We start from the raw sequence: 6,363 nt of genomic DNA on the forward strand, positions 1-6,363 counted from the left end.
GCTCCTTAGTCCCCTGCGTTCTCACAAGTTTCTACAAAGTGAGCAATGTGTTTGCTTAGGATTTCCATGGCCATAAACTGCAAGAACTTGGGGGGTTGATACCCATTTGGCATCCTCATGTTGTCGATGCGCTTTCTGTAGGGTTTTGAATATGTGAGAGAACTTGTAGAAGAACCTCCATATTGTGCTTGATGGTATTTGTTATCATGTCTTGTAATTGTTGGACTGATAATGAAGCAACCGAAGTAGATTGCTCTCGTCGGGGAGTGTTTTCAATTTCTCTCCTTCGTCATCTTTGCAGATGTGAATTTATGACCATGGCTTGATTCACAAGATCTTGTACTTCGAGTTTGTTCATTAAAGTTGCAATTTGGAGGTCTTATCTTCAAGTGCTTTTGTGAGAAGGACACCCTTTGTTCATTTCAACCATCTTTCTTCCATTGTAGAGGTGTTAGTCATCATGACTGACACAACTTCCCAAGATGATGGAGAAGGAAGTGAATTGAAGTGGGCACGTGAAATCTATCTTTTGGGTTCCCTTCGATGGGAGAAAGATCGTGTGACCAACTTCCTATGAGGAAGAAGGGGATTTGCCCCCATACTTGAGGTGTTCCAAGGTGGAGACGTCCTTGTTGATGACCTTGTTTCTTGCAAGAGGGTCTAAGGAGATGATTGTCTGGACCTTGGCTTCCTTGGTTGATTGAGATTGAAGTTGATTATTTGCTTTGGTTGACTACAATTGATTGCACAATGTAGTTGTTGGTGGTAGCCGTACCAAGTTTAGTTGAAGAAGCTGTTGAAGCTTGGATGTTCTTGCAAGTGGCCATTTGAGCTGGTAGCAAGATGATGAAGATTTTTTTTTGAAGGAGAATGAGATGAGAGGCAGAGATGTCCCACTGGGCGTGCCAGAATATGTGGACGACTAAATTTCTCGATTCGAAATAAGTCAAACAAGTAAAATAGTGTCACAAATGTGAATTTGTATTGATGAATGTGTGGTACAATTCTCTGTAATTAAAAGAGTGATCCTCTGATTCGATCTCCTTAAAAGATTTGTTGATTGGAATTGTGGTAATGTGATTTTGATTTGAACACAAGATATCCTTCAATTTGGTTGAGGGATAGATCGAAGATTGTTGAAACAGAATTACAATGAATCTCTGGCTATGAGCTTGTTAGAAATCCCTTGTTCTTCACGTTCTTCGTGTTCTTCGTGTGTTCTTCGTGTTCTTGATGTGTTCTTCGTCTTCGAAGGTTTGTGGTGGAAGTTCTTCGGGGCTTTAGAGGCTTGAATCCGTAGAGCTTCGCTGATTTGTGGTTTGTGATGTTTCTGGAGGCTTTTGAGCTTGATTCCAGTGAACTTTGAGATTTAGGAATATGATTTGGATGATTCCTCTTTGAATGTTCTTCGTACTTGAAGGTTTGTGGTGGAAGTTCTTCGGTGCTTTAGAGGCTTGAATCCGTAGAGCTTCGCTGATTTGTGATTTGTTGATGTTTTCGGACACTTTAGGCTTGATTCCCGCAGACTTTTGGATCTAGGCGGATGATTTGGATGATTTTCCTTCGAATGTTCTTCGTATTCGAAGTTGAAGTTCTTGAAGTTCTTGGAGGCTTTAGAGCTTGGTTCCGGCAGAGTTTCTGGACTTCTGAGTGCTTCCAATGGCCTGGTCCTCTCCTAATCTCTTGATCTCCTCCTCCTCAGATCCTCTGATCTCCTGATCTCCTTTAAATGCCTTAGGAAGACTTCTATTTATAGGAGTTTAGGAGTAGGTAAGCGACACGTGGCGGAGTTTGATTGGTGATATGTGGCGGAGCTTGATTGGTGACATGTGGCAGAGCTTGATTGGTCTGCTTATGTCATCGCTTACACGTGCGAGGCTGATTATGTCATCGCTTACACGTGCGAAGCTGATTATGTCATCGCTTACACGTGCGATGATGTGTGATTGGTTTTTGCATGACACTTGGCAAATTTCTGTTGGTTTCTAAGTAATGATAGCAAAGCCTAGCAGCAACATGCGGCGCTTTGTAATTGGCCGTATTTTGTGGACTTAATAGTATGACGTGTCAGCTTGTGATAGGTCGGGAATTTTCCCTGTCTACAATGACGACCTCACTTTAAAGAAAATAATTGAAAGTGTGCAAGAAAAGAAAGGAAACTTACAAGTTTTCCAAGAGTAACGGTTGAAGAAGTGACGACCGAAATGTTGGCAGTGCTGACGGAATATAAGCGACGGATGTGCTCTCCAGGAATCAGTGAGTAAAATAGTGAAAATGGGGAGAGGTGGGCCATACATATATATAAGGAAAATGCACGGAAGACGAAGCGACGCCCTCATCCAGACGCGGAGCCAACCCGAGCACGCCACGTGTCCTAGCATTTAATACTGGGGTGTCAGCTTTTAAATTATTCTCTCCCCTGGCCAAAGCAGCAGGTAACGACGAATGAAAACTCCATAACCCGTCAATTATAGCTGACGGAGATATGGAGTAGGGGGCAACTGATAAGGAAGAATCATGGCAAGTACCATGAGCTCGAGCCGTCAGCCTTTTGCTCAGGCTGACGGTCCAGTCACGACGGATGTTGAGGACGCTAGTAAGCTGACGGAAAGAGACACGCTGACGGAAACTTAAGAAAAGCTTAAGGGCCAATTATATTCAAAAATGCTGACGGCCCTTTATCAAGGTAGGGGACAAGACAAGCCGATGGGTAGGAGGCCGACGGGTAAAAGGCCGACGGTCCCAGTAAAACTTTTACTTGGCCACCACGCTTAATGATAGATTCCTATAAGGAAAAGACTCCGCAATCTGCGCTCATAAGGATTCCTATATGGAAAAGACTTCTTCTCCAAGGAAGAAAGGTCAACCCCCTACTACTATAAAAGCCCCAATACCCTCACAAATCGAGGTACGCATAATTAACCCCTCTCTAGCACTCTAGAGTTAAAAGAAGTTCTAACTTGACATTCGGAGGGTATTTGGCCGGCACCACACCGGTGCTCTCTGTTAGGTCCTCTTTTCTTTGTGCAGGTGTCGTTTCAAGAGTACGAGCATCATGCAACTCACTGTTGATATTTTCGGCATCATCAGGAATCATGATTGAATTAGTATAAAATGGAATAAAAAAATGGGATAAAGAATTTTTGTTTATGACCAAAATATAGAATGAAAATAAATTCCTAATATATCATACTTTTTGTATTCTATTTTATTTTTTTTATCAATTGCAATATATCATGTGTTTATATATTTATCTTTTAGTTATTTTATAAGGAAAGTGAAAAGAATACACGGTGAGGGTGCAAAGGAAAAAAAAATCGTGAAAAATTTCAACAACAAAGGAAAACCACTTGGACTTTTAATTTTTCGAAATTGGCCTGTTAATATACTTTTATTCTAACAAATTATCTGTAATTAATTGGCTAATATCTCATGTGGTGGATTGTCTCAGAAAAACTTGTTTGTCCGGTGGTTGTGATTTGGAGTTTGGTCATGCTTCCACAAATATTAAATCCCTTTCATATTGGCTTATAATGAAAGTAGTGCACCAAATTTGATTGATCGATTTTAATTATTAATTCTGCTGGTTGAAATACAAATTTCAATATAACTCATGAAAATGATTTAGTTATTCCTCACAACAGAGAAAAGGGCATATTCATTATTAATCATATTACGATGATTAATAGATGACTTATGAGTGACCTTGAATTTGTATGCTACCTATATATTACATACAATTTGATTGAACTTGACAAATGAAAAATGATTAACAGATGACTAATGTGGGTGGGGGGGGGGGGGGGGGTACCGTAGTGGGCCTNGGGGGGGGGGGGAGGGTTACGTAGTGGGCCTAGAGCCCAATGTGAAGGTTACTGTATGTTCGAAGAGGCTAAAATTGTTGAGGAGTACTTCGCATGAAAGAAAGATACTTAGGAGTGAAGAAGATCCATTCGAAGAGAGCACCAGCAATCTGAAGAGATCATTCTCCTTGGATATAAAGATTCTTGGTCAAATAAATATCTAGGGGGTTCGAATGAGCTTACTAATGATTTCAGCAATCTGGATAAGCTTTGGACATGCTTGGAGATAAGAAGAATGGAGAAATATCTAAAAGGAAAAGCTGCCACCACCGTATTAAATGCACTGCAGCAACTTTTCTGATTGCATTTATGTAGAGAAGACCCTTGAACAGTATAACCTCAGCTACCGCCACTCACGAAAAGCTAAAGAAGATACATGACATGATATACACTCAAGTAGGTACCCAGATGAAGAGCAAGTGAACGATGGGGATGATGGGGAAGGATGCTATATAAAGAATAAGGGCTCCTGATAAAAGGAGGGGAGAAAAATAGACAAGAAAGAAGAGAGAGAGACTTCACTATAACTCTAAGAACTGTAATCACTACTCAATTTATCACAAACCTCTTTGGACTTCAATTCATTTCATCTTTACGTGTATCTTTCTGCTGGTTTATATTTGGAGGTTGTAACCAATCGTTATTAATTCCATAATCAACCTAGCTCTATCACCTACACTCTACAAATTTATTGTTTTGGGCTTGGGCCACAAATCCTAACCCTACAACTAATAAGTGACCTTATATTAGGTGCACCTGCAATTTGATTGAACTTGACAAATGAACGTAATTCCAAAGTGTTGTGTAGGGTTATAGATTGACCTTGGTTAATTAATTCAATTACCCAAGTTGATTAATTAGGTTAAATTATATGTAAATTGTGGAGACATCAACAAATCACCAAATAAACTAAATGCAATGGAAATTAAATTAATATGGTGATTTGTTGACAAATGGGGAAACCCTCTTGCAAGGCAAAAACTCTACCGAGGGAATTTCATGTTATCACTCCCAATAACGTACTAATTAAGAACAAACGGTTACAAGTATAAGGAATCTTACCACTACCTTGAATTATCCCAAAATACCTATATATTGAACCTTTCCTCCAATCCCCAATTGGACTTGATTTTGTAAAGACTTCTTCCCTTTTTGCACAAATCTCCAATTTGTGACTAACTTTTTTGTATGGATCCTAGTACGTGACTAACTCCACAACACCCTTTGATTGTTGTAGTTAATTTGCAACAATTTCACATAAAAACCTCAATAAGATCTTCAATGTTGATGCTAGAGACTTTGCTTGGTTACAGAACCCAAAGGCGTTCAAGAAAAGCAACAATATCTCTTTCTTTTGTAGGAGGAGGCTAGGGTTTCAAGAGGTGTCGAGTTTGTGTTGAGAATTCTTCATTATGTCTTGATAGATGCTAGTGTCAAAAAAAGGGTCGAGATTTAATGAAACAACTTTTCTTCACTTATTTCTTGGATCAATCTTCATGCCTTTAATGATATCACTTGTAAAGTAAACTTCACACACTTGTTGATACATTAAACTCAACTTAGATCAACTCAATTACAAGTAAAGTGCGTTTTGTCAAAGGATGAGCCAATACATAGAAAATATGACCCTAACAATCTCCTCCTTTAGTAATCTGTGACAAAACCACAAAATTAATTATGAGAGAAAATTAAACCAACAATCTCCCCAATTGATTACATAGAAAGTAAGCTTAGTCTAACAGATTTGAACCTTGGAAGTTGCTACAAGAAGAAGTCTCGGAATCTTAACTTGGCTTTAACCTGTCTTTCCTAAAAGGCACTAAACAAGATGCATCAAGATATCATGTGGAAAACAATGACAAGTTAAATAAATAAGAAACATGTGTATAAAATGAGAAAAGAAACAAAACATGTGAGATAAAGAGAGAAACAACATCAGCACAGCTTTGGCACATTAGCAATCTCCAAACTAAAATACACTCATTTGTAACAGCTTCCCACAACTAATCTCGTGCTGACCTTAGCATGTTCTTTTTCTTTTGTAATGAAAAGTTTGTTGAAGAGAAATACAAGTGAAAATAGTTTTCTTTCCATCTTACGTATGCTTTAACTAGTTGGACTTGCCTTTTGGGCTAACCTAATTGGGCATTAATATGTGGCTTGAGATGGGACTAAAGAGACAACTAAGGCTTTAACTCCAATAGGTATTGGGCTTTCATTAGCTCTTGACACGACCAAAGTTACCATTAATTATATAACAAGTATCACTATGGAAATATAGTTGCACTTTAAGTCTTATTAATAAATTATATCCTAAGATTTTAATATGATATCATTTGACCCATTCATGAAACATCCATAGTGAACAAAGTTATAATAAACTGTTACTTTGTGAATTACTATTTTATTCCTTGAGTCCACAGTTTAATATTTTAGTTATTTATATATTTTATGAAATTTAAAACTTTTTTTTTTTTTACTGAAGTGATCATCTCATTTT

This window comes from Quercus suber, unplaced genomic scaffold (assembly GCF_002906115.3).
Source record: "Quercus suber isolate HL8 unplaced genomic scaffold, Cork oak 2.0 scaffold_939, whole genome shotgun sequence".
NCBI lineage: Eukaryota > Viridiplantae > Streptophyta > Magnoliopsida > Fagales > Fagaceae > Quercus > Quercus suber.